The 18,344-nt window shown below is 32.2% G+C and overlaps 1 protein-coding gene across 1 annotated transcript in view; it reads right to left on the reverse strand.

Moving 5' to 3' along the window:
• The window catches only part of LOC140436192 (uncharacterized), an 821,182-nt gene that overhangs the window by 631,857 nt on the left and 170,981 nt on the right, over positions 1–18,344 (reverse strand). The window contains 1 exon segment of the mRNA XM_072524890.1: positions 10,206–10,235. The gene's annotated coding sequence lies outside the window, so the exon portion shown is untranslated.

Genomic DNA, 18,344 nt, shown 5'->3' on the forward strand with positions numbered 1-18,344 from the left:
CTTCTTGATTTTAATAGGAACTTTCTCATTTTCCTGATATGAATTTTGCTTCGGTAAAGAAATATCTTTCACATGTGACTTTAGCAGATTGAATTCTTTCACCACAAACCCTTCAATGTATGTGTATGCTTTGACAATGCCTTTGGATGTAGAGCGGTAAGTAAACTGCATGTAAGAGGACGGTCCAAATGTTTTCTTTTGACTTCTGGGTATGCCTTTACCATAAGAATCAGAAGATGAACATGCTGTTTTATAAATGTAAAGGCCACCAACCGCTGAAATCTAGCACTTCATTAGTTTATAATGTTTTTATTTCAAATTTTGTACTCGCCGATTTTATCAAGTTCTTGTAATCATTAGGCTCATAGATACGATCATGCTTTTTGATTTTCCTTTTTATTGTACCAAAGTCACGATCATTAGGTAGAAAGGAGTGCCCCCGGATAGGAAAATAGTGATGAATGACAGTAAAACAGTTAGTATTAGCCAAGGCAGTGAGAAATCGGATTACCGTGTGGTTTTTATTTTGACCCGGACATCCATCTGAGAACAGGTATAACTCTTTGACTGTGTTAGGTACATACTTGTCAATATATTTTAGTAACATTGAGCATACTTCGTTTGCTCCTTTATTAGCAACAACTTCGTGGTACAAGAACATCTTTGAAAGCCCAGTCTTCATGTCATGTACCCCAAAGCAATGTACCCATAACTGGCGAAGGTAAAATATATCTTGCACTGGAATGTGGGGTAGAGGTGGATTTTGCATGAAGTCGAATGTTAACCCCAAAACGTCATCCCTTGTAGCACACAAATCAGTCACTTCTTTTAACTTGGTGTAAAATTTTCGCGCCCGTCGCTTGTGTATCATTAGTTCAGCTGCTGCATTCATTTTTGCATTTTCAGAGAGTAAAGAATGTTGTTTCAATTTTACTTTTAACTCTTAAGCATAACATATAACTATACTTGCATAACACACGTTATGCAAGTATCCACCTGTGGTCGACCAAATCGAAGACAGAAGTTCTCTTTGAAATATGACAAGTAAAATTCATATTTAACATTCAAATGAGGATACTTTTTTACAAAGAGAAAGTACATTTCCTTAACGTCTAACCTTGCATCTAAATAAAACATTTCTTCACCTGAATAATGTGTTTTCTTTTTTGGAAAGCAATCAATATGATTATGTATTTTTTCACATATATTTCCTGGAATCGCGTTATGTTTTATGTTGGTACCTCGCATATCCTTTGGAGTTTTATTTTGTTTCAGCAAATCACATAGGCGACAGATTCTTTTTTTAGTAATACCATGTAAACTAGCAAAGGCATTCTTGCAAACAATAATGCGCACACTATCGTCTCTTATCACAAAATACTTAAAATTGCACATTCTTTCCTTGGGCGTTTCCTTTCTGGGTCGAATATTTTTGTTTTCTGCTTTTTCAATCAGTTGTTGGAGGTAAATGTCCTGATGGTCTTTAGAATTAAAATTGTTAATCCTTTCTATGAGTTTTTCTCGTTGAGTGTCAGTAAAATGTTTAAAGCACGTCTTAAGGCATCTGAAAAAGAAATAAAATAGTGGATTATCTGCTTGTAATTAGATATAATAAAAAAGTTACGCCGGCCAAACAAAAATATTAGTTTTAAAAATTTATTGAACTAAACAGCCAAAAAATAAATATTATTAACACTGAAATGGACGATAACAAAAACATATTCTTAATTTTCAGGAACCTTCATCGAAATATAATGAAATTTTTAAAATTTCCTTATATGTCCTTCCAGTTAATGTGTTCTAATCTATGAACCCCAGAGTTACGAATAATATTCCGTTTATGTGTAGTTTCATTCCTCCTTCTCCTTTTCCCGGTATTAAAAACATTAACATTACCATCACTATCCGAATTCGACATATTAAGAAAAAAAATGTAGACACAATCTCACCGGCATCAAAATATGTACTGATTCGCCATGGATTCGCCTTATTTTACCGAATAACCGAATACCGACCTGAGTCGTCGACTCAGGCCGTTTCTGCTCTCAGTATATTTAGAGGTATGCATAAAACAGCATAATAAGAATACGAAATCATGCCCTTTCTGCACAAAACTATGTGTCTACCTACAAAGATTCATTTTTACATGAAAAGTCATTTTATGAAAAAATGTGACTTATGCCCTTTCTGCTCTCACCGATTCAATTGATTTTTGAGTATTAGGGCAATACAAATTTTTGATCACCATGACCAAAGCTCTATATATCTGCAAAGTTTTAGCCAATTAAATTAAAACGAATTTTACATAAGAAAAGTGCAGGAGTTGTTAAAATTGGAATTAAAGATATTAGTAATATTTACTTTATTTGTTTATTGTTAGATTATTCTTTAATCCTCTACAAAATCCTGACGATAAAATCTCTAATCGATTGCAATCTTTCTTTAAGTCCAAGAATATTTTACTCGACGAAACGTCGACCAACACAATTTAATTAATATTCTGATCCATAATCTTTTATTAATTTGTATTTAAATTAGTAAGACTAACAAGTTAAGTGTTATTTAAGACAACAGTTTGAGGGGAAATTTTATTGATTTTATTGAAGAAATAAATTTTAATAATTTAGTATATACAGGGTTTCCAAAAACGCTACTCACAAGATAAAACTACAAATTCTAAAACACATTTCATGTCGAATTTTAAAGTGATGTTTCTACTGAAATTGTGATTAATTGCCATTAAATATAGTTAATAATGGTTTACACAGACAGAAGACAACTGAAAGTACTTATACTGTAAACCAACATCAGAGCGCCATAGCTCTATATCAGATTCAAAAATAGTAAAACCGCCATTCGTTAAAATATATCATATAAGTATGGTATCTATAAAGACAAATATAAACACCGATCTTGATAATTATATAATTTACAGTGAACATGCCTTTAACAATATAAAACTAGTTATCGACAACATAATAAACACAGACGATTGTTTAACCATGTACTTTCTCAATCTAGATGAAATAAAACATTAAAATTTTCGGTACCCTAAAAATTATAATTTTAATGTTTTTTGATATTGTTATAATTTTATGGACATAACTCATATTGTAAGTTTTTATTACCCATTATATACAATGTTCTTTCGTATTAATTTCATTGTATTTGCTATAAAAATAATTTGATTCCTATTTCAGAAGCCAACGAGTGAACATCAGGCTTCTACTAATAGTATTTTTAATAAAAACTTGTTAGTTTAATGTGATAAATACTTTCGACAAATAACATTAGGCCAGTCGTTTTTGGCCATATTTAATATTTTGGCATCCTAAATATTAAAATCAAATTATGGCATCATCATTACAAACAGCTCAACCTAGCTTCGCTGCAGTAACCAAAATCACACAGAAAAAATCTATAACAGCAACATCATGTATCAGTAGAACTCAAGCCATTGTTATGAACGCTATCCCAGACGTAGTGCTATTTGATTACATAAAGGCAATCGGCGAAATTGTTACCCCTAAAGAAATAACCTTTGCATCACGTATTTCTAACCAGCGTATATGCATCTATCTTTCTTCCGTAACCGTAGTAAATAATCTTCTAAAAAATAATCCGGCTATTTCTGTTAGAAATCAAATAATATCTATTCGCAGACTTATTACACATGCAAAGAGGATACTACTTTCTAACGTGTGTCCTTCGATCCCGAATGCACTCATAGAGCAAGCACTTAAAAATTAACTTGGATTAGAACTTGCTTCCCCTATCTCGCTTATCCGTTGTAGTTCACCGGAAGATGAATATGCTCACATCTTCAGTTTTCTAAGCTCACTCTTTGTGATACCAGATGAAGAATACTTTGAGTTAAATACTTCCATTGTAATCTCATATGAAAATACAAATTATAGGATCTTTATTACTTCGGACAAACTTGAATGCTTTTTATGTAAGTAATCTGCACACACTGCAGACTCTTGCCCCAACCCTCAAAAAATATCTAGCAATCCCTCTCCAAATACAACTTCTAGCCAAATCCCAATTGATCCTCCTTCTAGTGTATCTCCTCTTTCACCTTCCTCAAAAGTAGAAATCTATTCAAATAACCCACCTACTGACATAACAATCCCAAATGAACAGTCTATAACACCATTATCTGTCCCTTCTAACTCTGGCATAAAAACAACTCATTCCACTGACACAAGTCTTGAATCACCTTCTTTACTGGTTACCGCTAGCCCCCTAAACTTAAACTTTAGTAACACACCAAACATAACAACCTTCGCAACTGCTAAATCAGCTCCTAAAAAGAAAACAAAAACTGATGACAAAGAAATTCGTAAAATAAATCTATCTGCTCATTCAAGTATTGAAAAATTAATTTGTACTAATCCAGAAAAATTTTCGTTAACAGCATTACAAATAATTGCTTTCCTATAAAATTCCTTTGGGAGTAGTGATCCTCTCAAAGAAGCTCATAATTTCACCACGAGCATTCATTCTCTTACACGAAGATCGAAGATCTTCGAAGATCTTACACAAATATACCAAACTGTATCCGATAGATCACTTAAAAATCGCATTACAAGAATAACGAAAAAGCTAAAACGCACATTAAATTCTATAGACACTGACGAACTTACCAGCCTTACGTCCAATAATTCATGTGACTCTAACTGCAATGATATCGATCTTTTCTAAAATTACGTAATTAGTACAAGGTATATTCTTTCTACTAACTAAAAAAGTTTTTAAATTCACTATTTTACAATAGAACTGCGACGGATCTTATTCGCGCCTTGAACACATTTAATATCTTATATTAATTTACCATCCAGATTTTCTTTGTCTCAAAGAGACTAATTTTAATACAACTAATATTCCTCATCCTAAATCTTTTGAAGGATACCACTTCATTAGGACGAACTCCTTCAGAGCTAGTGGAGGTGCTTTAACATTTGCGTCCAGCGAAATCTTCTCAACAATGCTACCATTAAAAACGAATCTTGAGGCAATTGACATAACTACATATTGCCCTAATAAACTTACCATCTGCTCCATATATATTTCCCCAAACCATTCTCTAAATAAAGAAGAGCTCCTAGACCTTATATTCCAACTTCCACAGCCGTTTATACTCACAGGAGGCTTCAATGCACATAACAGTATGTGAGGTTCTCAATCAACATTTGGACGGGGAAAAGTAGTTAAAATATTATTAATTGCACAAACTCATGTCTTCTTAACATAGAATCTAATACTCATTTTAATATTTCCTCTGGATCTTTCTCTGCTAGAGATCTTAGTATTAGTGACCCTAAATCTGCACCTTTTCTAACCTGGTAAACAGCTGACAATCTGTTTGATAGCTATCATTATCCTATAATTATTTCCAACAATTGTAATGGGACTGCCTCTGCCAAAAGCTATTGGCGCCTAAATAAAGCTAACTGGCCAGAGTATTCAAAAGCTGTTGACACTCTCTTGCTTGCTCATGATCATCTAATAATCAATGATTGAATGTAGACTATTTGTTAACGTCAATAACAGACACTATTCTTTCAGCTGCTAAGAGTCACATTGGCAAAACATCTTATAAGCTAAAATACAACTATCACTCTGATATGGATACCATCCCATGTTGGTATTAGTGGTAACGAAAAAGCTAATTGCCTTGCCAAAAAAGCTGCATCATCCACGGACACCATTATCAATATACAAATTTGCAATGATATCAAAGCTAGCCTGAAGAAGCTTAATCTATCCACCTGGCAGATTCACTGGAATAATGTTACTTTAGCGCTGCATGAAATTAAACCCTCAGTGAACCTTCTTACCTATCCCAGTTTATCTCGAAAAAATATGGCAATCATACGGAGATTGCGTATAGGACATACCCGTCTAACTCATGGCTACCTGATGGCATCGTCTCCACAACCAAAATGTCAGCACTGTAATACTACTCTCCTAGTCAGGCATATACTTATCGAATGCCCTTTTTATGTCAAAATACGCCAACAGCTCGATATCAGTACTAACTTCAAAGAGGTCCTAGAATGTAACATAGATACACACTATCTCTTCGTTGATTCAAAATAGCCTATGACAGTGTGAAAAGAACTGCATTATATAATGCAATGATATACTTTGGGATCCCACCTAAGTTAGTTAAGTTGACCCAACTAAATGCAATGCAAAACGTAAGCTCATGCGTTAGAACTGAAGGAGAAAACTCTACGTTCTTTGACATTAATAATAGTCGACAGGGGGACGCGCTGGCGTGTCTCCTCTTATTGCCTTGGAAAAGGTAAGCATACAATTAAATATTAGAACGAATTAAACTATTTTTAATAGATCGACGTAAATTCTCGCATCTCGGCAGTTATAAAGTTATTATTTTAAAAAGTGGAATTCATCCATCAGAATAAATTAATTTGAAAGCAAAATTAATATCAGGATATTTTTACAGAATTAAAATTTGTTTTTCTTAAAGAAGTAATAATTGGAGCAAATTTCACATTAAATTAAACAAATTTGCTTTAAAAAGGAGATAACAAAATTAAAGATTCTTTTTCTTGGCACTTAGATAAGAAAGTTTGTACATAATAGAAGTAATAAAGAACATTTGGTCTTTTTTATATGTTGTATGGTAAAATAAATAAATGGTATTTAAAAGTTTGTAATTTTTGTTTACTATATTGATTTTCAAATTTATTCTGGATAAAGCAAGTAACTAGGAAATAATAAAAGCCACCAAATAAAGGTAATTGATATGATAATTGAGCCCTAAGAATTTTGAATTTATTTATGTTTGGTTTACTTTATAATTAATAATCAAAGTACTTAATTAATTAATTAAGTTAATTAATAAAAGTCTGCTTTTTTTGCTTACGATATGATTAATCATATCATAAGCCAGAAAAGCAGATCATATTAATAATATATATATATATATATATATATATATATATATATATATATATATATATATATATTGTTATGATTGTTTATTTTGACTGTGATTTTAATTTATTGAGCCAATAAAAGAATTATAACTTAATTGTTATCAAATGTAAAATAATACTCCTTATATTACCTGTGTTCGATGGATTCAAAGATTTTCTAGTTGTCCTTTATCGAGATAGAGTAGAAGGATAATAATAAAAGAAAATAGTATATTATAAAAATTTAAGCATTCTTTATTTTATATGAAAAAGAATAAAACAATTTTCAAATTCTGCCGTTATCTTATCAATCAGCATACAAGAAAATAAATGAAATTTATATAATAATAGGATTTTAAATCTACATAAATTTATAATTAAAGTGAAAACCAATTTTACTTAAACTTTCCTTTACTTGAAACAAAAAACAACAAAACTGTAACTTTTGATTAGTCAAACAAAACTCAATTCTTTAAATTTGAATGATAATGACCATGATGTCAACACAGATCCTTCACAGATACCAATTTCAATTGTACAAAACATTTACAGCTTTTTTTTTTCTTATTGAATTGTATGTTGGCACATACCCAGAAAAGTCCAGTCTCCTCAACGATGTGATCTCTCCTCTTTGGCACCTCGGCTCCTTCCTAACGTCTCTGCAAACCTCCTGCAGACTACACAAAAACACCTGATTCACTTCACCACAAACTCAGCTACTTATTTATGACACAAGGACCTCCTTTTGTCAACTTGATGCCGTAAAACTACTTTCACATATACTTCACAAAATGCCCACGGTAGATACAAGGACCTCTTTTAATCTACTTGTTATCTCCTGCAAAACTATTCACTTCTTTTTCACAATGCCGGTATCCAAACTCACGAACCAACCCTATCTTCTAACAAACGACTGTTTCCTTCGATTGCCAAATTACAACTGCCTCTCCCCGTCTCCTAATCAGGCTAACCCCATAACCATTCAAAAACGACTATCCAATCAAAAGCTCAAATCTTGTTTACTACTGTTAATGTTTGTTCTAAAAATTCTGTGTATCATTTGGGAAGACCAAGTTACTGTTTCAGAGAAAGAATAAATAAAAATTGATTTTTCTATCCTCAGTCTGTTAATACACAATTTATACCTGTTTCCAAATATTGGAATATGGTCATTTAATACACAAACAATGACAAGATTAACTTACAGGTAAAATGTCTTCTAATTCTACACAAAAGGGTTTTTTGGTAATTTTGTTGGAAACGGAAAAGGTATTTGCCAAACAAATTTCTATTCTTACCTACACTAAATCTTATCTTAAATTACTATATACATTTTGTTTATAATGATATCTTAAAATTTTATTCCGATGGATCTTTTTATTTATTATATATATATATATATATATATATATATATATATATATATATATATATATATATATATATATATATATATATATATATATATATATATATATATATATATATATATATATATATATATATATATATAAATGCACAATTGCATAAATTGGAAAATTAAAATGCCACAAGAAAACAGCTTTATAGCATTAAATTCAGGTAGAACTTCTCCGTGAAATCTAATTTTAGAGAGACAATCCTATTGAAGTAAATTTTCAACCACACGACAGTAAAATAAAATGGATTTAAGTAACTACTGCTGTTCCAATAGGTCACACTATTATAGACTGAATATTTCAATCACTAATGGCGGGAGGCGTATCCTGGTTTCGGAATTGCCAGTTTCTTAAACTAGAACTTCCAATTTCCTTAGTAAGGTCATACATTTTAAGACGTCTTCAATCGTTATTGGTATGAAATGAATCCATTTTACCTACTCGATTAAAAAACTATTTAAAAATATTTTAATAAGACTGTCTTTTCCTGGATATGTTTGTTTGTTCAAATGACACAATACGTATTTAGCAGGACTTAAATAAACATATATCTTTATTTGTTTTATAAATATGTGTTTTTATTTATTTAAAATTTGCATCAATCATACTTGCTGTTCCCCTATAGTTTTTATAAAATTATTAATTATAAACTTTGATAAAATAAAGGCGGATATCGAGCACAGTTTTATTAATTAAATCTTGCCAAGTACTTTCGCTCATCTAGTGAGCGAAAGTACTTGGGCAAGATTTAATTAATAAAACTATGCTCGATATCTGCCTTTATTTTATCAAAGTTTATTTATTCGAGCTTTCAACCTTATATCCATTATTTATAAGTTATTTTTCTTCTTTTTCTTCTTTCAAAGACCTGCAACAATTTTCCTCTGACTTGGGTCTTCCTTAGCAAGTTGTTTCAGCCCAAGCTTGTCCAATCTCGCATGTTCTTAAGCTAGAAATACTGTTTGTCTTGATTCGTAGGTCTTACCCTCTATTATGAGTTGAAGAAAGTTATATCGTTTATGTCTCATTACATGATTAAGATATGCGATTTTCTCTTTTTAATGACTTCGATCAGCTAACGTTGTCCACAGCTAGCAGTGTTGCATTCCAAGATATTGGCAACGTTCGTCGATATATCCACATTTCAAATACCTAGAGTATATTCTGGCTGCTAACTTTTAGCGTCCATGTCTCAATCTCATAAAAAAGTAAATATCGAGCGATCTTTGGAATAGGGGCTAGAAATTTTTATGAAATCGCTCTGTTTATTTCAGTCTATGTTCTGATTTCTAAGTTAGAATTTTTATCGACCTAGCTGTTTAGGTACTTTAACTTCTAAACTTAAATTATTTCTTCGAGGACGTTTTGGAAAACTATCTCAGAGTATATATAAAAAAAAACAAAAGGTTTAGTAGAGAATCTTATCTCACTTCACGTTTTATTGATACAACTTTTGTTTTTTTATATAAACAAATTATGATAAACATATTATCATCATCATCATCCAGCTTCTTATATCCACTGCTCCATACACCGCCAGGAAATTCTATTTTGAGCAAGTTGCATCCAGTTATGTTCTACCCTTTGTATATCGTCTATCCATCGCGTTGATGATCTTCTGCAGCTTCTCTTAACTTCACGGAGTCAGCATTCCAGAAATCTTTTAGTACATTTATAATCGCAAAGCTTTGTAATTTCTGATATTGATATTGAGCGTTAGCTTAAAGTTGTTTTAGTGAGATTAAACATATTAAATAAAGTCGGCTATTATTCTACATTTTCTACTAGTTTAGTTAATTTTAAGTTAAAACTTATATTTTAGAAAGTTAAAACTTACCCATTAACAACAACGGAGAACATTTTCTTTCTGAAATTAAATTACATATTAGGTTTTGCACTAATCTATGTAGTTTACTTATATGTACAGTGAAAACTAAAAACAAACTACATCTTTTACTTAAATTTTGTTTGGCAAGATGTATAGCAAAACTGAATATGATATAAATTGGTCTATTTTTGACGCAATTGTGGAATATTTCAATAAAGTAACTCAAACTACTAAACATATCTTTCCTATTGTTACGTATCAATTTAAAACCTAAATGTTAAAAATAACTTATCCTGTTTCAGATGGCTAATCGAGAAAACTAAAGAATTTAATAATGAACTACACTTAATATTTATTGACTTAAAAAAACATGGTAGCGTACCCATAAATAAGTTGAGGCTTGCCAAGAGGCAGCAAAATATCTCACTAACTTATATAAACGCTATTAAAGAATTCTATAAAGGCCACTCTAGCTATGTACGAACACGGAATGGATGCTTAAGAATGTTTTCTGCATGTCACCAACTCTTTTCAAAATATACGTCCATATCAGGCAAATCCACACGATTTGCCTTATTATTTGTAGGTGGTCATTCGTTCCAAAGCCACTCCTAAATCCGGCCTGCTCTAATGGTTGGTGAAAATCCAGCTTAGGTTCCAGTCTGTTAGTAATTATTCTTATAAAGAGCTTATATAAATGAGAAAACAAGCTGATAGGTCTGTAATTTAAAATTTTTGTGCAATATTATCATAATGGCACTATTCCATTTTTCTCGTGTAACTCCTTCAAAGAGGCAGGCATTATAAAGGGTTTTTAAAGCTTTTATGACGCATTTGCCTCCTAATTTTAACATTTCACTTACAATGCTATCTTCTCCAGGTGATTTATGGTTCTTCGTACCTTTCAACGTTAATTCGATTTCCTCTTCGATTATATCTGGAAGTTTCTCTGCTCCTTGATTTTGTATGGCTGGGATTTCCACCTCTGGAATGTGAACATCTCGACAATATAATGTTCTATAGTACTCTTCGATAATTTTTATAATTTCTTGTTGTTCATATACAGCATGTCCTTGTCTATTTTTTAGCTTATAAATGTTCCTGGTTCCTGTCTTCAACTTTCGTTTTAGAACTTTAAGGCTTTTATTTTGTTCTATGGTATTAGTTGTTTCTTTAGTGTTAAAATCTCTTATGTCTTTCCTAATAGCTTTTGAAGTGGTTTTATGTAAATTCCTCAGCTCTGCGATGTTCACTGTGTGCTTATCTTTCATTTTCCTTCTTTTTTGAATTAAGTTCCTTGTGCCTTCTATAAGTTTTTCATTTTTCCTTATTTGCTTGTTCTTGACAGTTCTTCTGTGCCTTCCTTAGAGCGTCAACCAACCTTTCATTAAGTTGTTCAATATGTTCCGTGTTACCATATTTCTTCGTTCCTTCTTTACGTTTAAGATTACCTTCGCTCTAACCATTTTATGGTCACTGCCGGTTGAAAATTGATTTAATACAGTTACGTCTTGAACGGCGTCTTTTTTGTTAGTAAAGATAAAGTCAATTTTGTTCTTGTTCAAAACATTTGGTGATTGCCAAGTTCACTTTCTTTGAGGGCTTTTTTTTAAAATGGGTGTTTATGACATATAGTCCGTGTGGCAGAAGAAATTCTATAAGAGTTGACCCCTTTCGTTTCTGTCGCTATATCCGTGAGGTCCAAGTACAAACTCCGTGTCATCCTGCTTGTGGCCTATTTTTGCGTTATATATATATATATATATATATATATATATATATATATATATATATATATATCTATATATATATATATATATATATATATATATATATACACTTCTCCAAGAAATTAACGCACCTCTTCAATAAATCAATTTTATTTGTAAACAGGCAAAGAATAAAAAATAAAACTTCACCAAGTTTATTCTACATTTTATTAGTAATTATAACAATTTGTCTAATCATCAGAAAATGTTGAAGTACAGGAGCAAAAAAAATAAAACGGAAAATTCTAAAAAAATAATGATAGAAAAGTAAACTAAAATATGAAAAAAGTCTTAATAACGAGTGTTTCCACCTCTACTACGTATAACAGCCTCACATCGTTGGCCCATACTTAAAATTAATTGCCGTATTTTATTTGGTCTAGTTCTCTCCAAATCTGGATCAGCCTCTCTCCCACTTCCTGTAAGTTGTTTGGTTGAATCGGTGTCGCTCTTAATCGCCTACCAAGGATATCACAGAGATTTTCAATCGGATTTAAATCCGGACTATGTGCTGGCCATTCCATAGTGTTAATTTCTGCCTCTTCTAGATAATTTCTGACGATCTTTGCAGCGTGAGGTCTGGCATTATCTTGCATTAGTAAAGAAATTTTCACTGATATAAGGAGCGAATGGTACTACATGTTGCTCCAGGATCTCCAATATGTATCTTTCAGCTGTAACAGTTCCATTTTGTATGACCACTAGGTCCATACGTGCGGTCAAAGAAATACCACCCCACACCATAACGGATCCTCCACCAAAAAATGTGGTGTATGAGAAGTTACACTGAGTATACCGTTCGTTGGGTCGTCGCAACACACGAACACGTCTATCGTTATTGTACAAACAAAATCGGGATTCATCAGTAAATAGCACTCGTTCCCAGTCAGCCTCTAACCAATTAACGTGTTCTCTGGCAAAATGTAGTCTCCCCCTTCGATGCTCTGCAGTTAATAGAGGACCTCTGGCGGCAATCCTAGGTGTTAAGTTGTATTCCCTAAGTCGCTGGCGAACAGTTTCAGTACTAATTTGTATAGCATGCACGTCTCGAAGCTGAATTTGTAGACTTCGATGTGTTACAAAACGTTGTCGAAGAGCAGAAATTCTTAAAAATCGATCTTCAATCGGGGTAGTTACCCGGTTTCGTTCTTACCCTGGTCTGCGAGTATGATCACCTTTTTCGAAGAATCTTTCTAACACCCGTGAGACGGATGTGTGGGACACATTAAATCGACGACCAATTCTTCGGTAACTCCAGACTTCTTCCGGCAGTATCACTCCTTGGGCACATTCATCTCGGGTTAAATTACGTGATTGACGCTCCATAATAAACACAATTAACAATAATCATTAATTAACAATAGCCGAATAAAATTCGTGAACACTTGGAAATTAGTATATTTATAGAATTAGTACATTTTTTGCTTCTTTTTGTTTTGTTGCAAAAAAAAATTATAGCGATAAAATACAGTCAATAAATTAGAGTGTACAAATAGCATATACAAGGGGCTTGCAAAAATATAACATTACAATGGAATTTTTTATTAACGCTAAAAAAATATTTTAATATTTCAAAGTGGTGCGTTAATTTCTTGGAGAAGTGTATATATATATATATATATATATATAATATATATATATATATATATATATATATATATATATATAATCGAAAACTATCAACAAGGATTTAAAAAATGAAGACTTATAAGTACAAGAGACGATGTAAACAGAATAACCGAAAGAAAAATCGGTGAAAATAAATTCCAGAGAGTCGATTACTTTAAATACTTGGGGTGTTAGTAGACGACAAAAATAAAAGGAGTGCAGAAATAAGCAAAAGAGTTAAAGCGGGGAACGTGGTGTATTGGCAATATCACCGACTCCTTAAAGAGAAAAACCTGAGCAAAAAAATAAAGAGGAATTAAAAGAAATATCATAAGAAGAATAGACAAGTCAAAATAAGGAGAATATAGAAAACTGATAAACCATCAAATAGTCAATATAACCCAAGTGGAAGACATAGTAAAATTTATTAAAGTACAAAGACTAAGATGGTTTGGACACATACAAAAAAAGAGTGAAACCAGATATTAGACAAAGCAAAACACCATAAAAGTCTGTGAAAATAGCCTAAAGGAAATATGCGGACTAATCCACAGCGTTAAATAAATTCAAAAACCTCACGGAATTGAGCGACCTATACTTTACCTAGAGTAATCAGTCTAAATAATATCATATAAATATGTTGTTGATGTACAATTAAGTAAAGTAACTATTTTCCATTATTTTCCTAAGCCATTCTAGTTGGTGCTCTACTCTAAACATTTTTGTACGAATAATTTTAATCAGGTCTAGCAGAATATTCTAAATCACGATTAAACGAATTTAATTTAAGCAGTTTATACTGCCCTAAAGGACTAAAGCATCGTTGGAATCTCGTTCAAAACTTTTAATAATTATCAGGTAAATGGTGTTATGTAGCAAATTAATACAAAGTGACCCTTTTCACGTGAGCGGTCTCAATTTTGCCTAAGGGCCTCTAATTTTATCAATATAATTAGGATTTACGCCAACTCGATATGAAGGGTAAATACCTAGTGAGTCAGTAGCTAAAACTAACCCAGATGAACGTCCGGCTCAAAATTAATCAAAGTTAGTTTATCATTTAATTCTCAGCCTTTCACAAAATTATTTCGAAAGGAAATGAATGGAAACATTTAAACATAATTAAAAAGAGAACTATTACATAAATAATTAAATTCTTGACGAACGTTTCGTAAATTAAATAAAACTCTTTCAATTACTTTTTATAATTAAAATTGTCAGAAACATCTTCGTTGCCCTAACGTTGTCGAAGTTTTTCTTTACAGATCCAATAAATAAGTTTAAGTTTACAAATACTAATTAAATTTTACATAATTTTACGTAATTTTACGTTACAGACATCGGTCTTTTGCCTTTTGTCTGTTCCTGAAAAGATCTTTTTTGAACCTGTGATTGAGCAACAATTTTTTTAAGGAGTACCTGTAATACAAAGTTTTTCAGTTAAAATTTTAAAATCGTATTTTAATATTTTTGATTAAAAGAAAACAGTTAACCAGACTACTATTAATTAATGAAGCAAAAGGAAACTTCATGAACTGTCTACATATTCTTCTTTGTAAGATATAGTACTTTGCGTATAGACTTTGTCTATACGCATTTCGTTCCAGTCCATCTGAGAGTCTCTAGTGTGGAGCCAATGAACCCCCCTCTAGATTCGACGGCAATACCTCTTTCTTTCCTATGCTGCATCTGTCTTTTCTTACCCCCCTTAATCCCGTCTGCCATTTATTCACAACAACCTATATATAACACACCCTTCCCAATAATAAACCGTATATTTTTAATATCATCCACAATAACTAGCGACATCAATTTTAGACATGTAAAACACCTAAAGAACTCACAATAAAAGCATTTTTTAAAATTAGATACAACAATTGTAGCATTTCTATTTCCCATGGTATATCTAAAAACACAGAAAAATACTCTCAATCTTTTTGCGTCGCTGAGATTAATAATATAAACATTTTTACTTTGTTTATATAACACAGATGAGTATTTCTTTTGAAGTTAATATCGCCCATTAGAGATTTTGTGCATCAAATAAACAGGAATATTATACTTTGTTTATAGCGGCTTGGGCGAATGATATCACTCTACGATGGAACGCCAAAGCGTTTGGTTTTATTGTGTGCCGGATTTTTTTTAATTCGTTATGGTTTTTCATATTAGTGGTAGTAGCAGTTAGTAGTTACAGTTAGTGAAGAGAGAGATTTAGATTTGGAAAGAGATAGCTTTTGGCGTGTAGTCTTCAAAAGCCGGCAATTTTTTTTAGTTGAGAGGTGAATTTGGGCTCTAGATGGTATTTGGCAGTCTTTAATGAGGTAATTACCGATTGGATGTGCTGTGCCCTATGTGAAAGATTTGTAAGACAACGTTTCCAACAATTTGAGAGGTCCACATGGTTTTAAGAAGGAATTGAGTGGTCGAGTTTTGAAAATTGCAGTTTATTATCATCCAGGATAATCCGAAGCCCAAATCAGTGTTCTATCTCCCAGAACTTGTCTATTTTGTATTCCATGGTCACACCAGACCAATTCCAGTTTGTGTGGGATACAGTTGTGTATTGTTTGCAGTGTTTTTAGTGTTTCTGATTTTTTTCCAATCCAAAAACTTTCTTAAAGGAAATACACCAGCCAGTGATACCAGTTTATTAAAATTATTCAAAGTAAAATAAAGGTATTATATAAAAATATTTAAAGGTTAAATTCAATGTAAGCTCCGTTGAAAAATTTAGGTAATTTTTATTTCTAATAATTATTTAAATACTTACTACTATTTGTAAAACTGTTACAACTGGCAACCTGTAGGGTGTGTAAAATATATTTTGTTAATTTTATTTGTAATAACTGTCGATGTAAAGTAATAATAAATATCTAATGTTTCTCTCTAAACCAGGAGTTGTAGAATTATTTTCTTTAAAAAGATTTTCGCCCTTTAATATTTTTTATGAAAGAAAAGCTTTTCTTTCTATCCAGCAAGGGGATTCTTTTAAACGGCGTCCTTTTTAAATAGTTTAGGAACCTTCTTGTGTATGTTGCTCAAGAAATCCAGTAGTATTTTTTGATTTTTTTCTTTTAGTTGCCCCTTCCAGTCCCTCCTTTATTTACTTACTTATAACCCCGATCTTCAACTGAGTAAACTGTTTGTTTACTCACCCCATCTCCAGCCCAAGATTTGCTTAGTCCCTACTTTCAACCCCCTATAAGTGATACCCAATGTGGTAGGCAAATTAAATCGTAACATAATTACTTTGATCAAGTATTATACACCGATGCTTCCAAAAGCGATTTAGCAGTTAGCTGTTCAGTCATTTCTAAAAACAATTTTATTTGTACTTCTTTTATTCCTCTTTTGTGCAGCGTACATACTAAAAAATTGTATAGTATCCTACAGGCTATTAAGCATATTAACCTCCTAAACAAAAATGTTGCCATTTGTACAGACTCTCTAGCTTCAATTTTATGCATTCAGGAATTATTTAGTTATCACCCCTGTACAAAATTTCATCACTGTTACCACCACCTTTCTACATTAAACACTAACATTACTATTATATGGCTTCCGTCTCACATTGGTATACATGGCAACAAACTCGCAGATCAGCATGCTAAAACGGCTTCAACAGATACCACATCAACAACCCACATCCAAATTTGCAAAGATTTAAAAACAGAAGTATACAGATTCACCAGGAGATTATGGCAAACCCACTGAAGCTCCTTTAATACATTCTTACATGCAATGCAGCCTCATTATATAAGTCATTATATATTGGACCCTACGTGAATATCTAGACAAGATCTTACAATTATACGAAAAATCCGCCACACCAAACTAACACACAGTTTCCTGATTGAAATGGCATCAGATGTCAGATAGATAGATTTCTTTTAGTTTTTTAGGAAAATATTATTGTATCATACACTCTTTTCCTTCTTCTAGTGCCGTCTTCACTAATGACGGTTGGCTATAACCATTGCAAATTCGCCTCTATCTTCTGTTTTTCTTAAAATCGTCTGTAAGTTTAACCTGGGCCAGTCGCGAATGTTTTTCAGCCAGGATATTTGTCGTCTACCAGGACACCTTTTGCCTTCGATTTTACCCTTCATAATCATCTGCAACAACTCGTACTTATCATTTCTAAGTATGTGCCCCAAATATGGTGCCTTTCGCCTTCTAATGGTGGTCAAAAGTTCTCTGCCTGTTTCCATTTTGTGCAACACCATTTCGTTCGTAATATGATCGGTCCATGGTATCTTCAAAATTCTCCTAAAAAGCCACATCTCAAAAGCTTTCAGTTTTCTCATTAAGTCTACATTAACAGGCTTCGACACCATAAAGAAAAATGGAGTGGATATAACATTTTACCATCCAATATCGGATTTGCAGATTGAGTCTTTGGTTACTTAGAAATTTCCTTATCTTCAAAAAGGCTGCTCTTGATTTATACACTTTAAATTATTTTTTTAGATGACATAGCTTATTAACACCTTTTGTAATACTGTTTGTAATCGCCCCCGTGAGAGTGGCCATAGTTGCCAAGCACGTAATTTTAAATAAAAAAAATCTTTGTTTTGTTTCCTGCCTGTTCGTATTCATCCTAAGGTTTCCTAAATAGCCCAGAGAAACAAGCTTTTTTTATGAACTGATCCGGCCAAGCAAACGACAGTTGTTTTGAATAATATGGACCTCTTTAACAAGAATCTAAAATAGGTTTCCTGCCGTCGATTTTTTGGACTTAATTAGATATTAACAAATTAAGGTCAAA

Source organism: Diabrotica undecimpunctata, chromosome 3 (genome assembly GCF_040954645.1).
Source record: "Diabrotica undecimpunctata isolate CICGRU chromosome 3, icDiaUnde3, whole genome shotgun sequence".
Classification (NCBI taxonomy): Eukaryota; Metazoa; Arthropoda; class Insecta; order Coleoptera; family Chrysomelidae; genus Diabrotica; species Diabrotica undecimpunctata.